Source organism: Balaenoptera musculus, chromosome 18 (assembly GCF_009873245.2).
Source record: "Balaenoptera musculus isolate JJ_BM4_2016_0621 chromosome 18, mBalMus1.pri.v3, whole genome shotgun sequence".
Classification (NCBI taxonomy): domain Eukaryota; kingdom Metazoa; phylum Chordata; class Mammalia; order Artiodactyla; family Balaenopteridae; genus Balaenoptera; species Balaenoptera musculus.
The window spans coordinates 39,054,481-39,076,287 of record NC_045802.1 but is presented as its reverse complement, the minus strand read 5'-3'; the positions used below and the strand labels follow the sequence as shown (position 1 = coordinate 39,076,287).

Here is a 21,807-nt window from a genome sequence, read left to right as displayed (position 1 = left end):
TCTGTGTTACCTCCACAAGCATTCCAGGTTGCGGATTTCCTTACTCCCATCCCCTCAGGCTATCTCCTTGTAGCCAAAGGCAGTTGCCTTTACAGATTTGCTCTCCAAACTCCACTTTCCAGCACCCAGCCCCCATCCACACCAGTGCACACATGTGTCAGGCTGGGGTGTCCAGGTCAGTGGAACGAACCATCTGTATAGGTCTCACTCTGTCCTGCCTGCCATAGACCAGTTACTGCACTCTCCTCCAATAGCTCCTGAAGCTCCCTTTCTGTCCCAACTGATCTCCCTGCTTGTGAGGGGGCTTCCCCAGATGCAAGAACTTCTCCTCTCCTTCGTCTCTGTGCTCCAGGGGCACTGGTCCCAACCTGCTCCTTTTCCTCTTCTTTTTCCCTTCTTTCTTTCATTCTACCCAATTATATGGGGTTATTTCTTGTCCAAGGTGTCCAAGGTCCTCTGTTAGTATTCTGCCGGTGCTCTGTGAGAATTGTTCCATTCATAAATGTATTATTGATGCATTTGTGAAGAGAGATGAACTCCATGTCCTCCTACTCCACCATCTTGACCTTCTTCTCTTGAATTACTCTTTATATCCTAATTGATAAACAACTGATTCATCTTCAAGGCTACAAAAATAACACTTTCTCATTTATCAGTCATATATTTTGTGATTAGAAATATATTACATATACTTATTTAGGGAGATGGAACTTGTGGAGTTTTAAAAACACTTCCATGTGAACAAAAGAAACACCATACTGTAATACATCTAATATTTTGTAATTTGTCTAGTCATATAATATCAAATGTTTTGCTATCTCTTTATATGAAGTCAATGTTTTAATTTATAAATTTGCTTTGAGTTGCTATTTTCTATGTCATGTGTATGAAAAGTCATGCACTTCAGAATTGTATACCAGAATTGTATACCAGGTTTGGCTTTGTTTTTCCAAAATACATATGCTTATTCCACATTCTAGAAATATTATACACATATTTCTTGTGGAGGTACTGGGTGCACATATTTATTTAGAAAGTATACTGGGTTACTTCAGTTTGTACAGCCATATATGAACTATAAGTGTGCCACAATATTCAAATAGCAGAAGTTGTGAACATTCCCAGCACATGGAGAACATATGTGTCAGATACTGTGATTGATGTTTTCCATATATAGCCCCATTTAATCAACACAACAATCCTTATTAGGCCCAATTTACAAATGAAAAACCTAAAGCTTGATAATTTGAACAATTTGCTGGAGATTGGTGCTGGGGACTAATGCAAGTCCATATGAATCTATTAATATTTGCAATGAATTCAGTACAAGGAATTGTAACAAAAATAAAGCAAGCAGAACTAAAAATAAGGGTTTGTAAACATTTTTAAAGTAAAGCTAAAAATAAGTTAATTTTGAAATAGGAAACTGAGAATTGAGTAAGGAGGATGGAGTCAAACTTATATAACGTTGTGTATATTGGCAGCATTTTGAAACTGATGAGATTTCTTTTTGGGAACCAACCAGGAGAGGGCTGAGCTGCATGAAAGAAAGATGTTAACATAAATCTCTTCCTGGTGTTCCTGTTTACATTACTGAGAATCGCTGAGGCATTACTACTATAAGGAAGAGACAAGAGCTAAACTTTGGAACTTAAAAAACGAGCAAAACCGACTGCATGTATGTTCAAAACACCACTACCATGCTACTCCTTGTTTTAATTGGCTTGTTTAATGGATTACTGTGTAAAGTATCATAATTTCCAAAAACCTAATTCCAGAATCTAATTGTTTAGTAAGATTTGGTTAGGCTGAATAAGTGAGTCAGAATAGTCTATCTATAACTTTACTACTAAGTGTACTCCAGTGATTTATATTAAAAAAAACAAAGTTAGCTTTTCCTCTTGCTTCTCACAAGGGAATGATACAGATTATAAATAATGATACTCACTTCCATAAATGACAAACTGGTATTTATTAGTTGAATAATAAGCACATTATGCTGAGTCACTGAAATTTGATACTCATAAACTAAAGCAAGCCTAAGATTAGGGTTAATTTAAGTCTATACTTTGATACATCACTAAGGTGTGGGAAGGCTGCTCAATGCTTGACAACATTGCAAAGCTTTGCTAGTTATTTATACATAAAGATACTTGAAAACTCCAATAACTGTAGGAATCTTGCTTTGTTAACATCTCTGCCACTGGTGTTTTGTGCTGGTTGTTATTTTTTTTTATTTTTAACATGTAAATATTATTGACTTTTGCCTTATTAGTATAACTTTAGATTGCTGAAGTCTTTATGGTAAAAATTATTGTATTGTTCATGTTTGTATCAGTAATGTTTTGTCTTTAAAATTATCTAATATGTGGCTATTAAGGCATGTGTGTATTATAGCTTAAATACAGGTAATTCACACTACTCATTTCTAACCTAAGTCTATTAAATTTTTTATTGTTCCAGTTAAAATATATCAGTCTTTTTTTTTTTTTTAAACTTTGGGTTTATTTATTTATTTATTTATTTATTTATTTATGGCTGTGTTGTGTCTTCGTTTCTGTGCAAGGGCTTTCTCTAGTTCCGGCAAGTGGGGGCCACTCTTCATCGCGGTGCACGGGCCTCTCATTATCGTGGCCTCTCTTGTTGCGGAGCACAGGCTCCAGACGCACAGGCTCAGTAATTGTGGCTCACGGGCCTAGTTGCTCCATGGCATGTGGGATCTTCCCAGACCAGGGCTCGAACCTGTGTCCCCTGCATTGGCAGGCAGATTCTCAACCACTGCACCACCAGAGAAACCCTATCAGTCCATTTTTAAGATAGAATTTATTTTTTACAGCAGTTTTAGGTTTATAGCAAAATTGAGTTCACATATGTCACCTTCCCCCACACAATTCTAGACTTTCCTACTGTCAACATCCCACATGAGATAGGTACACTTTTTACATTTGATGGGCCAACATTGATACATAATTATCACCAAACTTCATAGTTTACACTAGGGTTTACTTCTGGTGTTGTATGATATATGGGTTTTAACAAACATATGGCAACATATGTCCACCATTATAGTTTTATGCACGATGGTTTAAATGCCCTAAAAATTCCCTGAGCTCTACCTATTTATCCCTTCTTCCCCACAAACTCCTGGCAATCACTGATATTTTTACTGTTTCCATAGTTTTGTCTTTTCCAGCTATGACCGGAATCATACAGTATGCAACCTTTTCAGATTGGCTTCTTATACTTAGTGATATGCTTTTAAGGTCTCTCCATGTCTTTTCATGTCTTGATAGATACATTTTAGCACTGAATAATATTTCTTTATGAATACACAGCAGTATATTTATCAATTGGCATACTGAATGATATCCTGGTTTCTTCCAAGTTTTGGTAATTATGAATAAAAGGGCTATACACATATTTGTGCAGATTTTTATATGGAGGTAAATTTTCAACTTATTTGGGTAAATACCAAAGAGCGTGATTGGTGGATCATATTATAAAAGCATGTTTAGTTTTGTAAGAAATAGCCAAACTGACTTCCAAAGAACCATTTTACGACCCCTCCAGCAATTAATGTTAATTTCTGTTATATCCTCACCAGAATTTGTTGTTGTCAATATTTTAGACTTTAGTATATGTATTTTGATCCATTTCATATTTTTTCTGAAGGTCTATTTTTAGATTTACATTTTTGCCTGTGGATATCAAACAGCATTTATTGAAAAAACTATCCTTTCTTCATTGCATTGTCTTTTCTCCTTTGTCAAAGATCAGTTGAAAATATTTTTGTGGATCTATTTCTGGGCTCTCTGTTCTGGGCCATTGATTTATTTGTCTATTCTTGTTGATGTGATGGATTACATTAATTGACTTTCAGAAATTGAACCTGCTTGAACACCTGAAATAAATCCCACATAATTACAATGTATAATTCTTTCTATGTATTGCAGGTTTAATTTTCTGCTATATTATTGAGGAGTTTTGCATCTGTGTTTATGAAAGGTATTGTTCTTTAGCTTTCTTTTCATATACTGTCTTTGGTTTTGGTTTTAGGGTAATGCTGATCTCAAAGAATGGGTTAGTAAGTATTCCTTCTGCTTTTATCTTCTGGATGAGATTGTTGGAAATTAGTATAATTACTTATTTGTTTGGTTAGAGTTCACCTGTGAACTCATCCAAGCCTGGTGCTTTCTTTTTTGTAATGTTATCAATTATTAGTACAATTTCTTTAATATATATAGTCCTGTTTAGATTGTCTATTTCTTCTGTAAGTTTTAGTATATTGTGTCTTTCAAGAAATTGTTCCATCTCAAACTTGTGAGCATACTGTTGTTCATAATATTCCTTTACTATTTTTTGTCCATGTGATCTGTATTGATAGGCCCCTTTCATTTCTTATATTAGTAGTTATGTCTTCTCTTGTCTTGGGTACCCAGGATAGAGGCTTACGATTTTATTGCTCTTTTTACAGAGCCATCTTATTTTCTATGATTTTTTAATTGATTTCTTGTTTTTAATTTCACTGATTTCTCCTCTAATTATTATTATTTTATCCTACATCCTTTAGATTGAATTTGATTTTCTTTTAGTCATAGTTTTTGCAGTCTGAGAGGAGGGAGAGTAGATTTTCTTGTGATCTCCCTGCCTCAGCTAACTATTTTGTTCAAATAAATTTGAGAAATACTAAGGTAGATGGTCACCTTCCAGTTGTCCAAAAGAAAAATTTTAAAGTCTGACAGTTTTATTAAAATTAAATAAAGAGATAATTAAGTTGGCTAGTTGAGAATGTCCATTAAATATAATTAGATTTAATCAAATTAATACATTAATTTGTTAAACATATGAACTTAGTGGAGAAGAACAAGGGTAACCGAACATGATCCAATCTTTTGCTCTTAAATAAAGATCCATTTACACTTAAGAAACAATATAGTGAGAAAGTCAAGAATTAAACAAATAATCCTGAAAATACACATAAAATTATTGTGTTTAATTTGTTCACTGGTTTACCCCTATTGCCTAGCACAGTATGTGGTACATAGAAAATACTCAATAAATGTTGAATGAACTAGTTAGCAAATAAAACTGCAATATGGGTTATGAAATCAGGTCATCGGATTCTGTGAGAGTACATAACAGGAATAAATTATGTTCAAAACTAACATGGGTAGTTCAAGAAGATTTTCTGTATGAAATGGTGCTTGAACTGAAGTCTAAGAAATGAAGCAGGGTAAGAGTTGAGAGACATTCCAGTTGGAGAAGTCTATTCTACATGTGCAACAACCCTGTGGATGGAGAGAACATGACCATAAGAATTGTAACATGGCCAGTGCACCCCAAGAACACAGAACAGGGAGTGGGTGAACATGAAAATGATGAAATGGAAGGTAGGAAACAGTCTATTTTGGATTTTCTAGACATCGTTAGATATTTTGTTATGTTTGTACTTGTCACTTAGACGTACACTCTATTTATTTTCAAAGAATAGAAGCAAGTGACTGCAATTTTCATAGTACATAACCTATTTTCAAATCAAAATTGCTTGGTAATATAATATGTAAAATTTACTATAATACATCGTTCTTATCATGACAGAAATAGAACATAGGAATATATCTGCCCCACCAATGAAACTGGAGACAAAGGTGAAAATAAGCCATGAAGTGATTATAAGGAAATGAAAAAGCTGTTCATGATTCATTGTGGAAGTGACTTACAAGCTCTTATTTCAGCTGGTTGCAGTATGTTATATTGAGCTGGCAGGAAACATCAAATTGTCAAATCAGAATCTCAGAAATTAGACATCTTTTTAGAGTATCAAGCTTTACTCATAAGTACAAATATACATATAATGAAATGTATAGGCAAAGCACAAGGTATTGAGATATGTGATGTAGTTTCCTAGGACCTTTTTTTTTTTTTTTTTCTCATATTGGACACATGCTTTCTGCCCCCAAGTAACAGATGCATTCTCTGTGTGAGGTTGACATGTCATTTCATACAGCGAGGATCATTTAACTTTTGAAACACCTCCATGTTATACCCCAGATGGTCAACTAGCTTTTGTGACACTTTTCAGGTCCACACACAGCAGGAGGATCACAGACACCCTGTATTTGGCTTGCCTGAGTTAGGAGTAGGAGTCCTTAGGTATCCATCCAGCTGCACTATCCTAACATCAATTCCCACAAGTTTCAAAATTGTTTTCCATTTTCCTTACTGAGAATCAAACTCTTCCTGAACCAATCTAGTGCCTGGAATCATAATAACATGAACTGCTCTATTCAGCTCTGTTTCCATCAAGTTGTGGTCTGTTGAAATGCTCCTAACAAAAGACAACACCCAAATTTTGTCTTTTCCTAGAAGCTACTGTTGATACTACTCTCCTGCCTCCCCCCACCCTGTTCTGGTTCAACAGATTAGATTCCCTAAGAAGTCATTGCAGCAAACCAGGTCAAGCTTATGCTCTCCATGACATTTTGGACATTGCTTTGGGGTGTCAATCTCTTGCCTTAGGGTCCAGATTTATGACCACAATCATTTTTCTGGCCCTTAGACTTCCTTTATGATTTCTCCCCTTTTAGCCTGTCCTGACTAGGAATTCCCAGCTTAGTGCAGTCTTAGTCAACTATCTTTCTCTTTCCAAAATTGAAAGTACTTTTATATAAGGGCCAATTTAACCAAATAAAAGATTGTAGAATTACTGAATAGGTATTTAAGTTAGAATGGTAAAAATGATATTTGATTCACTCTTTACATTGCCTACTCAGAAGTGGGAGAAAGTAACTTTATCTCAAAGAATACTGAAAAATTTATATGCAAGACAGTGTTCTATGTTCTGTGAATAATAGAAAAAATGAAAATACATGATTTCTATTTTGATACTCTGAAAATAACAATTGTAACACTCCTTGAGTTCCATATTTGCATTCATTCTTTAGAAAGAGAAATTAATAGATTGTGCTTATATTTTCAGGTGATTTCTGATATAGTAAGATTATAAAATGATTTGTTAAACAATATCTGTTTCAAATACTCTTTTTCAAAGCCAAAAAATGTGTTACTAGAGCATGGGTACTTCTACTACAATCTTCCTAAAATTGAATTTAAGATCACTATAAAATAACTAAAACTAGATAAAATCTCGTCATATATAATATATTAAAAATTAATCTATTTGTGTTCACTTTCTTAAAAATAGGAACTTTCATATTTTTCAGAGAGCATTTGTCCTTTTGAGTTTGTCTGAATAAATTCAGACACACTTGATGATTCAATCTATCTAAGCAAGGAAGCTCCTGTATCCAGGGAAACCAGTCTGGGTGGCCAGGACCTAAAGTTAAGACAGGAGGGGCCCTGCTATCTGGGATGTAAGGAAGCAACCTGCTAGCCTTCTCTTTTAGTCAAGGCTTCTTTGTGTCTGTGATGCCTCCTGACCAATCTGGAAACACACCTATGTCCTTAGTCATGTTTGTTATCTACCACCTTACTGTCTGTAGCCACAATCTACCCATGGAGATGACAGTCACAATCAAAAGCAAACTTTTTCAGATCTGTACTGGTGTCCATGGTTTCACATGCCAGCAAGGAAACTACAGAAGGAACAGCAGTTATCTCTTGAATCACAGTGAGAAACTTCTGTGATCTTCACTTAGCAGCTGCTTTCTCAGAGTCACTGAGCCAAAAAGACTGGCCTGTGTTTAATATAGTGTGAGAATTTAAGTTCCAGAATCAGAATGAATGGTTTGAAATCTTGACTTTGCCATTTGTCACCTGTCAAGATCTTAATGAATTACTTAACCATGTTGAGGCTCTGTAAACTTATCCAATAAATAAGGGTAAATATAGAGGCTAACTTAGAAATGTTGGGTGGATTAAATAAGAAAATGTATCTGGGGAGACTGGAGAAGATGGCGGAAGAGTAAGACACGGAGATCACCTTCCTTCCCACAGATACAGTAGAAATACATCTACACGTGGAACTGCTCCTACAGAACACCCACTGAACGCTGGCAGAAAACGTCAGACCTCCCAAAAGGCAAGAAACTCCCCCCGTACTTCGGTAGGGCAAAAGAAAAAAGAAATAACAGAGACAAAAGAATAGGGACGGCACCTGCACCAGTGGGAGGGAGCTGTGAAGGAGGAAAGGTTTCCACGCACTAGGAAGCCCCTTTGCGGGCGGAGACTGCGGGTGGCGGAGGGGGGAAGCTTCGGAGCCACGGAGGAGAGCGCAGCCACAGGGGTGCGGAGGGCAAAGTGGAGAGATTCCCGCACGGAGGATCAGTGCCGACCAGCACTCACCAGCCCAAGAGGCTTGTCTGCTCACCCGCCGGGGTGGGCGGGGCTGGGAGCTGAGGCTCGGGCTCAGGGATCGCAGGGAGAGGACTGGGGTTGGCGGCGTGAACACAGCCTGAAGGGGTTAGTGCACCACAGCTAGCCGGGAGGGAGTCCGAGAAAAAGTCTGCAGCTGCCGAAGAGGCAAGAGACTTTTTCTTCCCTCTTTGTTTCCTGGTGCGCGAGGAGAGGGGATTCAGAGCGCCGCCTAAACGATCTTCAGAGACGGGAGCGAGCCGCGGCTATCAGCGTGGATCCCACAGCAACAGGGGCGCAGAGGAAAAAACGGAGAGATTCCCGTACAGAGGCTCGGCGCCGAGCAGCGCTCACCAGCCCGAGAGGCTTGTCTGCTCACCCGCCGGGGCAGGCGGGGCTGGGAGCTGAGGCTCGGGCTGTGGTCGGATCGCAGGAAGAGGACTGGGGTTGGCGGTGTGAACACAGCCTGAAGGGGTTAGCGCACCACAGCTGGCTGGGAGGGAGACCGGGAAAAAGTCTGCAGCTGTCAAAGAGGCAAGAGACTTTTTCTTGCCTCTTTGTTTCACGGCGCGCAAGGAGAGGGGATTCAGAGCACCGCCTAAACGAACTCCAGAGACTGGCGCGAGCCACGGCGATCAGCGCGGACCCCAGAGATGGGCGTCAGACGCTGGGGCTGCTGCTGCCGCCTCCAAAAATCCTGTGTGCGAGCACAGGTCACTCTCCACACCGCCCCTCCCAGGAGCCTGTGCAGCCCGCCACTGCCAGGGTCCCGTGACCCAGGGACAACTTCCCCGGGAGAACGCACTGCGCACCTCAGGCTGGTGCAACGTCACACCGGCATCTGACGCCGCAGGCTCGCCCCACCTCCTCTGTACCCCTCCCTCCCCACGGCCTGGGTGAGCCAGAGCCCCTGAAGCAGCTGCTCCTTTAACCCCGTCCTGTCTGGGCGGGGAACAGAGGCCCTCAGGCGACCTACACACAGAGGCGGGTCCAAATCCAAAGCTGATCCCCAGGAGCTGTGCGAACAGAGAAGAGAAGGGGAAATCTCTCCCAGCAGCCTCAGAAGCAGCGGATTAAAACTCCACAAACAACTTGATGTGCCTGCATCTGTTGAATACCTGAATAGACAACGAATCATCCCAAATTCAGGAGGTGGACTTTGGGAGCAGGATATATTAATTTTTCCCCTTTTCCTTTTTTTGTGAGTGTATATGTATATCCTTCTGGGTGAGATTTTGTCTGTATAGCTTTGCTTTATAATAGCTTTATTTTACTTCACTATATTATAGCCTCTTTCTTTCTTTCTATTTTTTCTCCCTTTTACTCTGAGCCATGTGGAGGACAGGCTCTTGGTGCTTCAGCCAGGCATCAGGGCCGTACCTCGGAGGTGGGAGAGCCAACTTCAGGACACTGGTCCACAAGAGACCTCCCAGCTCCACGTAATACCAAACGGCAAAAATCTCTCAGAGATCTCCATCTCAACATCAAGACCCAGCATCACTCAATGACCAGCAAGCTACAGTGCTGAACACCCTATGCCAAACAACTAGCAAGACAGGAACACAGTCCCATCCATTAGCAGAGAGGCTGCCTAAAATCATAATAAGGCCACAGACACCCTAAAATACACCACCAGACGTGGACGTGCCCACCAGAAAGACAAGATCCAGCCTCATCCACCAGAGCTCAGGCACTAGTTCCCTCCACCAGGAAGCCTACACAACCCACTGAACCAACCTTAGCCACTGGGGACAGATACCAAAAACAACGGGAACTACGAACCTGCAGCCTGTGAAAAGGAGACCCCAAACACAGTAAGATAAGCAAAATGAGACGACAGAAAAACACACAGCAGATAAAGGAGCAGGGTCAAAACACACCAGACTTAACAAATGAAGAGGAAATAGGCAGTCTACCTGAAAAAGAATTCAGAATAATGATAGTAAGGATGATCCAAAATCTTGGAAATAGAATAGACAAAATGCAAGAAACATTTAACAAGGACGTAGAAGAACTAAAGAGGAACCAAGGAATGATGAAAAACACAATAAATGAAATTAAAAATACTCTAGATGGGATCAATAGCAGAATAACTGAGGCAGAAGAAAGGATAAGTGACCTGGAAGATAAAATGGTGGAAATAACTACTGCAGAGCAGGATAAAGAAAAAAGAATGAAAAGAACTGAGGACAGTCTCAGAGACCTCTGGGACAACATTAAACACACCAACATTCGAATTATAGGGGTCCCAGAAGAAGAAGAGAAAAAGAAAGGGACTGAGAAAATATTTGAAGAGATTATAGTTGAAAACTTCCCTAATATGGGAAAGGAAATAGTTAATCAAGTCCTGGAAGCACAGAGAGTCCCATACAGGATAAACCCAGGGAGAAACAAGCCAAGACACATATTAATCAAACTGTCAAAAATTAAATATAAGGAAAACATATTAAAGGCAGCAAGGGAAAAACAACAAATAACACACAAGGGAATCCCCATAAGGTTAACACCTGATCTTTCAGCAGAAACTCTGCAAGCCAGAAGGGAGTGGCAGGATATACTTAAAGTGATGAAGGAGAAAAACCTACAACCAAGATTACTCTACCCAGCAAGGATCTCATTCAGATGTGATGGAGAAATTAAAACCTTTACAGACAAGCAAAAGCTGAGAGAGTTCAGCACCACCAAACCAGCTTTACAACAAATGCTAAAGGAACTTCTCTAGGCAAGAAACACAAGAGAAGGAAAACACCTACAATAACAAACCCAAAACATTTAAGAAAATGGGAATAGGAACATACATATCGATAATTACCTTGAATGTAAATGGATTAAATGCTCCCACCAAAAGACACAGGCTGGCTGAATGGATACAAAAACAAGACCCATATATATGCTGTCTACAAGAGACCCACTTCAGACCTAGAGACACATACAGACTGAAAGTGAGGGGATGGAAAAAGATATTCCATGCAAATGGAAATCAAAAGAAAGCTGGAGTAGCAATTCTCATATCAGACAAAATAGATTTTAAAATAAAGACTATTACAAGAGACAAAGAAGGACACTATATAATGATCAAGGGATCGATCCAAGAGGAAGGTATAACAATTGTAAATATTTATGGACCCAACATAGGAGCACCTCAATACATAAGGCAAATACGAACAGCCATAAAAGGGGAAATCGACAGCAACACAATCATAGTAGGGGACTTGAACACCCCACTTTCACCAATGGACAGATCATCCAAAATGAAAATAAATAAGGAAACACAAGCTTTAAATGATACATTAAACAAGATGGACTTAATTGATATTTATAGGACATTCCACCCAAAAACAACAGAATACACATTTTTCTCAAGTGCTCATGGAACATTCTCCAGGATAGATCATATCTTGGGTCACAAATCAAGCCTTGGTAAATTTAAGAAAATTGAAATCGTATCAAGTATCTTTTCCGACCACAACGCTATGAGACTAGATATCAATTACAGGAAAAGATCTGTAAAAAATACAAACACATGGAGGCTACACAATACACTACTTAATAACGAAGTGATCACTGAAGAAATCAAAGGGGAAATCAAAAAATACCTAGAAACAAATGACAATGGAGATACGACGACCCAAAACCTATGGGATGCAGCAAAAGCAGTGCTAAGAGGGAAGTTTATAGCAATACAAGCCTACCTCAAGAAACAGGAAACATCTCGAATAAACAATCTAACCTTGCACCTAAAGCAATTAGAGAAAGAAGAACAAAAAACCCCCAAAGCCAGCAGAAGGAAAGAAATCATAAAGATTAGGTCAGAAATAAATGAAAAAGAAATGAAGGAAACAATAGCAAAAATCAATGAAATTAAAAGCTGGTTCTTCGAGAAGATAAACAAAATTGATAAACCATTAGCCAGACTCATCAAGAGAAAAAGGAAGAAGACTCAAATCAATAGAATTAGAAATGAAAAAGGAGAAGTAACCACTGACACTGCAGAAATACAAAAGATCATAAGAGATTACTACAAGCAACTCTATGCCAATAAAATGGACAACCTGGAAGAAATGGACAGATTCTTAGGAATGCAAAAACTGCCGAGACTGAACCAGGAAGAAATAGAAAATATGAACAGACCAAACACAAGCACTGAAATTGAAATTGTGATTAAAAACTTTCCAAAAAACAAAAGCCCAGGACCAGATGGCTTCACAGGAGAATTCTATCAAACATTTAGAGAAGAGCTAACACCTATCGTTCTCAAACTCTTCCAAAATATTGCAGAGGGAGGAACACTCCCAAACTCATTCTACGAGGCCACCATCATCCTGATACCAAAACCAGACAAAGATGTCACAAAGAAAGAAAACTCCAGGCCAATATCACTAATGAACATAGATGCAAAAATCCTCAACAAAATACTAGCAAAGAGAATCCAACAGCACATTAAAAGGATCATACACCATGATCAAGTGGGGTTTATCCCAGGAATGCAAGGATTCTTCAACATACGCAAATCAATCAATGTGATACACCATATTAACAAATTGAAGGAGAAAAACCATATGATCATCTCAGTAGATGCAGAGAAAGCTTTCAACAAAATTCAACACCCATTTATGATAAAAGCCCTACAGAAAGTAGGCATAGAGGGAACTTTCCTCAACATAATAAAGGCCGTATATGACAAACCCACAGCCAACATTGTCCTCAATAGTGAAAAAATGAAACCATTTCCACTAAGATCAGGAACAAGACAAGGTTGCCCACTCTCACCACTATTATTCAACATAGTTTTGGAAGTGTTAGCCACAGCAGTCAGAGAAGACAAAGAAATAAAAGGAATCCAAATTGGAAAAGAAGAAGTTAAGCTGTCACTATTTGCAGATGACATGATACTATACATAGAGAATCCTAAAGATGCTACCAGAAAACTCCTAAAGCTAATCAATGAATTTGGTAAAGTAGCAGGATATAAAATTAATGCACACAAATCTCTTGCATTTCTATACACTAATGATGAAAAATCTGAAAGTGAAATTAAGAAAACACTCCCGTTTACCATTGCAACAAAAAGAATAAAATATCTAGGAATAAACCTACCTAAGGAGACAAAAGACCTGTATGCAGAAAATTATAAGACACTGATGAAAGAAATTAAAGATGATACAAATAGATGGAGAGATATACCATGTTCCTGGATTGGAAGAATCAACATTGTGAAAATGACTCTACTACCCAAAGCAATCTACAGATTCAATGCAATCCCTATCAAACTACCACTGGCATTTTTCACAGAACTAGAACAAAAAATTTCACAATTTGTATGGAAACACAAAAGACCCCGAATAGCCAAAGCAAACTTGGGAGCGAAAAATGGAGCTGGGGGAATCAGGCTCCCTGGCTTCAGACTATATTACAAAGCTTCAGTAATCAAGACAGTTTGGTACTGGCACAAAAACAGAAATATAGATCAATGGAACAGGATAGAAAGCCCAGAGATAAACCCACACACATATGGTCACCTTATCTTTGATAAAGGAGGCAAGCATATACAGTGGAGAAAAGACAGCTTCTTCAATAAGTGGTGCTGGGAAAATTGGACAGGTACAGGTAAAAGTATGAAATTAGAACACTCCCTGGCACCATGCACAAAAATAAACTCAAAATGGATTAAAGATCTAAGTGTAAGGGCAGACACTATCAAACTCTTAGAGGAAAACATAGGCAGAACACTCTATGACATACATCACAGCAAGATTCTTTTTGACCCAGCTCCCAGAGAAATGGAAATAAGAACACAAATAAACAAATGGGACCTAATGAAACTTAAAAGCTTTTGCACAGCAAAGGAAACCATAAACAAGACCAAAAGACAACCATCAGAATGGGAGAAAATATTTGCAAATGAAGCAACTGACAAAGGATTAATCTCCAAGATTTACAAGCAGCTCATGCAGCTCAATAACAAAAAAACGAACAACCCAATCCAAAAATGGGCAGAAGACCTAAATAGACATTTCTCCAAAGAAGATATACAGATGGCCTACAGACACATGAAAGAATGCTCAACATCATTAATCATTAGAGAAATGCAAATCAAAACTACCATGAGATATCATCTCACACCGGTCAGAATGGCCATCATCAAAAAATCTAGAAACAATAAATGCTGGAGAGGGTGTGGAGGAAAGGGAACACTCTTGCACTGTTGGTGGAAATGTAAATTGATACAGCCACTATGGAGAACAGTATGGAGGTTCCTTAAAAAACTACAAATAGAACTACCATATGACCCAGCAATCCCACTACTGGGCATATACCCTGAGAAAACCATAGTTCAAAAAGAGTCATGTACCAAAATGTTCACTGCAGCTCTATTTACAATAGCCAGGACATGGAAGCAACCTAAATGTCCATCGACAGATGAATGGATAAAGAAGATGTGGCACATATATACAATGGAATATTACTCAGCCATAAAAAGAAATGAAATGGAGGTATTTGTAATGAGGTGGATGGAGTTAGAGTCTGTCATACAGAGTGAAGTAAGTCAGAAAGAGAAAAACAAATACAGTATGCTAACACATATATACGGAATCTAAGGAAAAAAAAAAAAAAAGGCCATGAAGAACCTAGTGGCAAGATGGGAATAAAGACACAGACCTAGTAGAGAATGGACTTGAGGATATGGGGAGGGGGTGGGGTGAGATGTGACAGGGTGAGAGAGTGGCATGGACATATATACACTACCAAATGTAAAATAGATAACTAGTGGGAAGCAGCCGCATAGCACAGGGAGATCAGCTCGGTGCTTTGTGACCACCTAGAGGGGTGGGATGTGGAGGGTGGGAGGGAGGGAGATGCAAGAGGGAAGAGAAATGGGTACATATTGTATATGTATAACTGATTCACTTTGTTATAAAGCAGAAGCTAACACACCATTGTAAGGCAATTATACTTCAATAAAGATGTTTAAAAAAAAAAAAAGAAAAGAAAATGTATCTAACGGATCTATTATGGTGTGGGAATAAAATAATAACTACTTAGTAATGATACCTGCTCGTATTTTTGTGATGTGTTCAACCCTTCTCTTCTTTGACTTCTGAGTTTACAAAAATATACCTGTATGTAGCTAAATATATTAGAGAATATGTTTTATGACAAAGGCTAAATTATATTTTCATGATATTATGCAAATCTTAGGTGTGAGATTTGCACTCTCTGCTGTGTCTACAGAAACAAAAGAGCAAGATAACGGAGTCTTTGAACAAATTTCAAATCCGTTCACATGGTCCTAGGATGAGGCTGTGGGCTTGACTCTCTCACTTAGCCTTGGCAGTAGAGAGAGAGATAAATGCTCTGTCCTTTCTGCTTAGTTCTTACCTAGCCTTGATTGCCCAGCTCGTGACTTGGGTAAGAGTCTTTACCAGTCTTGATTGAGAGAAGAATGAACAGAGAGCATATGACTCCATCTTGGAAAGGAAATGTCCTGATTCCTATTAATCCATGAAGCAAGAAGAACAAGAAGAATGAGGGAGAGGAATGTAGTGTGTTTTAAATGATACTTGATGTCTAATAAAGTGAACCCTCTATACCTCTAATAAGTCATGACCCAGTGGATGTCAGTCTCTGAAACATCCACTCCTTTATAAAGGTGATGATAGAAAGCTCCCTTCCCAATGTTCTCTGCATAGGGAATGAATATTTCCTTTCTTAGATAAACCAAGACAGCTTCTTAAATGAATAGGCATAAGCCTCTTCTTTCCTCTAATCACATATTAGATAGATGGATAAGCAGATTATTGTAATTATCATCATCTCATCATTATAGTTGTTACATTTTAATTACTTACCTGATTAACTGCAATTCTTACTTTGATCATTCATTCCAGGACAATTCTGAAAAAAAAAAAAAAAAAAACACAGAATTTCATCTATCACTGCAAAAGAATGACAAAAATTAAAGTCATTGGTGACCAGAGTTCCTTCCTCCATTTTCTATGAAACATTCCATGATTGCCATCAACATGGACTTTGCAGACACAATGTGATCCTGTCAACCACCTGTCACTCTGCTTGTGCTCTCAGTCAGGGCAAGTCTACCAAGCTTTACTCTTACAAACCATTCATTTTCCTGTTCATTATTGCCACTATAAAGTTGTTGACCTAAAACAAATAGACTGCCTGTTATTTCTCTAGCAAAAATGGGTTTATTCAGGATCAGTAGAGAATTGCAATTCAGGGTCTGCAACCATGATGAGCCATGTGCAACTTCCCAGCAGAGCAAGGGAAGGAAAACTCTCTTATAGTGGAGAAAAGGAAGTTGGGGGAGGGGGGGCTACTGTATAAAAAGAGTCTATAGCTTTTCATTGGCTGGGTTGTTGCCAGGAAAAAGAGGAGTCCTTCTTCTTCCCGTTGGGTTATGTTATCTTTGCAGGGCATAAGAGTTCCCCCTTCTGGTCTCCTGAACCTATTTAATTGAGGTTTCTGTTTATTAATTTTTTATAAACACACATTTGAAATATAAACAAGGTTTTATTACCTAGAAAAAGGAAATTCTGCTAGAAATTGAAAAATGGCATAAATTGTAAAGTAAACGCTTATTTTATATTGAGCCCTCTGATTAAAAATATGTCAATTAAAAAAAAATGTCAATTAAAATATCACTTAACATCTAATCACATCAACTGTGAGATTAAAATAAAGGTTTTAATGTAAGTCCATCTTTGAATTACTGAAATGTAATACATCATATATAGTATATAATATGCATGGTTATATCTGGCTGTGCATATCATTATTACTATCTGAATATAAATTAATGATATTAGTCCCCATCTACTTAAGTAATATAAATGCTAATTGAGCATACATTCTTCACCAGCTACTGTGCTACATTTTTCAGAATGAATAGCAACTTGTCCACATAAATTATCTTTGTAGGAATCACTCCCTATTTGGGGAGACATTTCAATAAAACAACAGTCTGAAGAAAATCAAGAACGTTTGGTTGGTGACATTACAATAGTTCATGCAGTGCAGGAGCTTTGGAAACAAGCAAGAAAATAAAAGAGGTAAAGCAGGTGATGAGATAAAGCACCATTTCTTCCAACAATGAGGTTTCCTGAATTTCAGTAGTTGGTTATACAATGCACTGACCTTAAAAGCAGCAACTATTCTGCTACTATGTTGGTTACAGACATTTTCTGTGCCCTGTTTTGTTCTGCCATTTTCGTGAAGGGAGGTGAAATATTTATTTTATTACTAGAAAGTAGAATGGTCTGTTAATCCCTGAAATTTGTCTTGTTTAGTAAAATTAAAAAGTTATACTTTTAGTTAAAATATTAACTAAACCAAATTTTACTGTTTTATGTGTTCATTAAAAAAATAAGTTACTGATTGAAACATACATTTATAAATTAGAAAGCAGTAAGTAAAGTTTGTTTTAATTTAAAAATATATTATATGTTTAATAGTATGGGTTCTACTATTTAAATAATGCTCATGGTGAAATGAAGAATCAAGAAATCAACTAATGCATGTAGTGAAGGGTGTGGTTAATGGATTTTACAAAATTCTCGGTCTTGAACTCATTTAAGAATGCAATTTCAACATTTTTATATCCAGGGCCAGAGACTTGTGAAGCCCTTAATTAATTTGCTTTTTCAACAGCTTTTTTTTTTTAGCTCTATGGTGATCTAGATGGTTACTTTTCTTCTAAAAACTTGAGGAATCCATAGAACCTCTGGTAACTTTCTATGAGGAAAAGGATAAAGCTAACTAAAAAAAAAAAAAAAAAACCCTGATTTTTATTCCCAAAACATAGTTTGATATTTGAATTATTTATTCAGCATGGTTTTCCACTCCATTTTGACCATGTACAATATATAAACATTTCTGCCTTTGATAAGCTGACTTACCAAACTAAAATTCTATCTAGCATCATATTTGTTCTGAAAACATCTTTTGTGTATACATTTATATTTTATGGTAAACTCAGTATAAAACTTTTTAATTAAACAATTTGAACACATGCATGTGTATATATCAAACAATTTTCAGATTTTTGCATTTGACAGTGAAAACTGAATGTTGTTTTTGGAGAGCTCCATGACAAATGAGCTCTTAGTTGTGCTATGTTCCATGAATTCTGGACTCCATTTAGATGGTACACAGCTCTCTTTAAGTAAACTCAAATGAAAAACAGAAATAATTAAGCAATTAATAGCCTGGTTATAAAAAGATTGTCTGATTTAACATTAATTGTAATTAACATTATTAATAGTTTATTTATAAAATTTAATACTTAAAATGGCTATAAATTAGCTGTCCATTTCCCTCTTTTTAAATATAAGGGAACTGAACCATATAGGTAGAGAGTAGTAGAGACTATATGTTAAACCTATGTATTTTAGATCTAAAGACTACATTCTTCACTATGACAATGTGTTGATTTAATATGCTTAGAAAGCATATGCATAATAATTCACCTCTCTGTATTATTTCCCCATGACCACTCTATAGGTACCCTTCAAACAGCTTATACATATAACTGTGTTTATTTAACTGTACTTAAAGTGCATTCAATTAAATTACAGACAACACTGAGAAAATACTTTTGGCTCACAATTTAAAATTATACTCAAAAGAAAGCTATGTTACATGTTTTTCTCCCTCAAATATGATATCTTAATTTTCCTTTATCAGAATAATTTTCTTCTTATAACCAGTGTGCTTGGAGATGGCTATCTGGTTTGTAGCTAATGTATCTTGTTCATAGATAATTATTGTGTGGTAGGATAACTTTCAGGATTTATTTTTTAAGGCAAGAGTAATTAAGTAAGTCACAAATCTTATAACTTAAAATACCATTTAAACATAATGTTATAACAATAAAAGATATTTTAAAAAGTGAAAACAAATAAAAATTATTTTGTTTATAATTCTATTAGCATACGATAATGACATTTTTTAATTATCCATTTTGTTTTCTAAATTTTATTCATTAAAAAAATGTTATTCTTTTATGTCACTGCAAAACTGTCTTTCATATTGCTTACACGTAAATATTCAGTCATATCACTATATGTAGGTAGGAATTTTCAGCAGTTACTACACGCCTAGGATTTCTAGGCATCTTCATGTACTCAGCTATCCTGGCTTCCCGTTTTGCGGTGTGTTCTAATAGTAATGTTGATGGCTCAGAGGTGAAACTGATTTAATCCAAAATGTCAATATTACTATTTAAGATTAGCCTTTTATACAGAATTGGTATGTTTAATGCTACCCACCAATAATAGTTTGTTTCTTTGTACTGTCAGGACCCAATATAGTATGATTTGTTTGAGAAAAGAGATTATTATCTTATTTGCATTTAGTTCAACTGCTCCATGCTTCAAAATCTAGTCATTTTTCACACTTACTCAAAAAAAATTTTTTTTTAAATCCTAAACACTTCATATATCTATACAAACAAAGAGGAAAAGAAAATAAATCACTAGTAAGCAAGCACAAAATAATCTACCACATACTAGAACTTCCAAGAACTATTCTCTGAAATATAATATTAAGAAATCTAGGGCCGGGCGCTGTTGTGGCGCGGGGACCACTCGTTACTGCTACCGCCGTCTCTGCCACCTCATGGCGGCCATCGGGGTTCACCTAGGCTGCACATCAGCCTGTGTGGCCGTCTATAAGGACGGCCAGGCTGATGTAGTTGCCAATGGTGCAGGTGACAGAGTTACTCCAGCTGTTTTTGCTTACTCAGAAAATGAAGAGGTTGTTGGATTGGCAGCAAAACAAAGTAGAATAAGGAATATTTCAAATACAGTAATGAAAGTAAAGCAGATCCTTGGCAGAAGCCAGAAATGCGGCCCTTGGACCTGGCTTCTCAGCAATTAGCCCTGAGAGGGAAGAATCGGCTGGCTCCTGGAGATAGACCGGAGCACACAGAGCCTCCCCACACCTTCAGATCAGCACCTTGCTGCCCAGGAGCCTCCTCCAGCTAGCCTTCCTTCGCAGTCCGCTATGACCACTTCCAATAGCAGTGCGGGCATCCGGTGGTCCGGACAGGAGACACTGACGCTTCTCTCCATACTAGGTGAGGCACAGTATATTCAGCCCCTCCAGACCGTACATCACAATGCAGACGTCTAACAGGCTGTGTCTAAGCGGATGCAGCAGGAAGGCTTCTACCGCACCGAGAGTCAGTGCCGCTCCAAGTTCAAAGTCCTGAAGGCATTATATTTAAAGGCCTATGTGGCCCACGCCACAAGTATGGGTGATCCACCACACTGTCCCTTTTATAGATACGTTGGATCACCTTCTCCGAAATCAGAGAGTGACTGACGCAGACAACTTAATGGAGGAGGCTGCTTGGACCCAGCACTGTAATCAGAACTTGGCAGCCCCTGACATCCCAGGGGAAGAAGGAACCAGCATTCTGGGAGCAAAAAGGACTCAGGCAGCAGATCATCAGCCTACCTTGAAAACAGTTAAGGAATCAGAGGAGGATTGTCAACTGAGGATCAGTGACCAGATGAGAGAAACCAGTGACCTTGAGGACTCCTGGGACGAATCCTCGGGTGCAGGGAGCTCTCAAGGAACCCCTAGCTACAGCAGCTCCCACCACCTTTTCAGAGGTGCAGCTGCTCCCTGTCAGAGCAGCCCCATGACCAGACTGGGAGTGTCTGGTGAGCCCAGCCCCTGCACCAGCTCCGGCCGAAACACTCCTGGGGTGGCCTCGGCACAGCGGCCTCCAGTCTCCTCCTCCAGAGTTCCTTTTGTTTCTGGTGGGGATGGGCCTTTGACCAGTGAGCCCCCTCCCAGGTGGGCGAGGTGAAGAAGGTGGTCAGTGGCCAGGACTATTGCAGCCAAGTTGGCAGAAAACAGGAGATTGGCACGAGAACTTTCAAAGTGGGAGGAAGAAAAATTGGACCGGCTGATTGCCATTGGCGAGGAGGCCAGCGCTCAGCAGGACCCTGCCAACGAGCTGCGCAGGGATGCTGTGGTCGCGGTCAGACGCTCGGCCACAGCGGCAGAAGAGGCAACCGGTGCTTTTCAGCTAGGGCTTGAAAAGTTGCTTCAGAGGTTAATTTCAAACACCAAAAGTTATCTGATCACACAAGGGTGTATTTCCTTCTCTGGCAGAGGCCTGGGTCCAACAGCTGCCTTCTGGTATCCTGGCTCCTTTTCCGTGTCTTCAGAAAAAAAAAGAATGGATGGACCATTAAGATGCAGACGGGTAGGAATATACTTGCTTCTCCCAAGCGTCTCCACTAGTTGAAAGACCTTTCAGAAACATGAGTGGTGGCCTGGTAGACAATGGAAGTAGCCAAGTCCAGAGAGCTAGTTAGCCCTGGCTTCATCACTGATGTGCGACAATTTAGTTTACCTCTCAACACCAGTTTCCTCGGCTGTTAAAACGGGGCAACCTGTCTACCTCACAGGGTTGTTGTGAGGATCAGATGGCTTAAATAGATGTGAAAGGATTTAAAA

The 21,807-nt window shown here is 38.5% G+C and overlaps 1 pseudogene; it reads left to right on the top strand.

Annotated features, from left to right (window-relative positions):
* The first annotated feature begins 20,337 nt into the window (after nucleotides 1–20,337).
* On the top strand, nucleotides 20,338–21,595 carry LOC118884049 (annotated as a pseudogene).
* Nucleotides 21,596–21,807: the final 212 nt, after the last annotated feature.